Below are 1796 nucleotides of genomic sequence, written 5' to 3' on the forward strand. Positions count from 1 at the left end.
ACAAATTATTTATAGATATAGGGCTCCAAGGTCAAATTAAATTTAGAAGCATTGCATATAACAACTCCTAGTTCCTTCTATGTGAAGGAATACCATGAATGTTAAAATACTACCATATTTTAGAATTAATTGAATCCCAAGTGTTTATGAGAGTTTACATAATTTTTAGATTGCAAATACTTTTTTTCCCATAAAACATTTTCCAAGGATTTGTTTCTCATTGTAAGTTTAGGAAATAGTGTTCTGTTTTAATGTCTATGTTTTCTTCTATATAGACACATTTGTATTTAATTAATCCACTATTACTGAACTTTAAATGTTTTGTTTTGTTTACATAAAAATGGAATTTTTTCCTAATAATTATTAGTACTTATTTGGTATTTTATTGTCTTTTCCATCAGTGGAACTATTAGAGAAAGCATATATAAATAACTATGTTTAAATATATTGCTATATTATCCTTCAGAAAGTATATGCCAATTTGTATATTCCTACCAGTATTGTTTGTGTATCTGTTAATTTGCTACCCTATTTTTAGTTGATTTTGAAAAACAGAGTACTTCTTTAAGCTGTGTTTGAGATAGATATGAGTACTTTTATCATAATATTTCTTCTTTAATGTTAAGAATTTTTAAGTTGCTTTTTGCTATAATGAAATTTGGCAGAAAATATTGCACTCAACGTCAGAGCTGGAAGAGATTTCCCCTAAGCCACAAGTTAGTGGGCAATAGAGATGGTTCTGGAACATGTAGTACCTACATTGTTCCCTAAACACTAAACCACACTACTTCTTCAAAGACAATTTTCCTGTCAAGTAATCAAACTTAGCCAACAGTATGGAAAATGTCAAATTCTAATTGCCATGTCACACGGCGCAGACAAGAAACCTCAGCTGTATTTATAACTCTGCTGTTTCCCAGCTATAGAAACACTCAGTATCAAGAGCGAAGTAGGGTGCCTTGCAGTTCAAAAGTTCTTTAATAGCAAATGTGAGTAATAAATGATGTATCCTTAAAGACAGTATCTTTACCCCTGCATTCCTTCTTTCACTTTTGAAAACCTTTCTTTCTCTTTCAATTTGGATTTAGGTACTTTCTCATCTGTTCACTAAACATTGTTTTATGTTATACTGTACATGAGTAGTTGGCGTCTCCTGCTAAACAAAGTCAAGAATAAAAGAAAATCAGCAGATAAATAAAGTTTGAAAAAATGTAGATAGCTGTTAGTAAAGAACTTGTATAGTTTTAAGAAAACATTTATGAGCTAATTAAATTCATCTTTATTTACTTTTTTTTCAAAATAACTTCTGATTTACAGAAAAGTTACAAGACTACTACATAGAATTCTTGAACATCTTTTACCTAGATCACTCAAATGTAATGCCTGGACTATATTTACTTGGCCAATTTTCTTTCTGTCTTTTTTTCTTATAGTGTTGGGATTTGAACCCAGGACCTCACACATGCTATGCAGGTGCTCTGCCACTGAGTTGTACCCTCAGCCCTTTTTAAAATTTATGTATGTATGTATGAATTTATTTATTTATTTATCTGTTTATTTAGTTATGTATTTAAGACAGGTTCTTATTGACTTTCTCAGACTGGCTTTGAACTTGAGACCCTCCTGCATCAACCTTCTGAGTAGCTAGCATTACATTCATGTGCCACTTCACCTATCTTTTGTCAATTTTCTGAAAAGATAGGTAGAAATATTTTCTCTGACCATTCAGGAGTACGTTGCAAAGATGATGTCTTTTTGTCATGGGCACTTTTATATTTATTTTCCAAGAACAAAAC

This window comes from Castor canadensis, chromosome 3, assembly GCF_047511655.1.
Source record: "Castor canadensis chromosome 3, mCasCan1.hap1v2, whole genome shotgun sequence".
In the NCBI taxonomy this organism is placed as follows: Eukaryota; Metazoa; Chordata; class Mammalia; order Rodentia; family Castoridae; genus Castor; species Castor canadensis.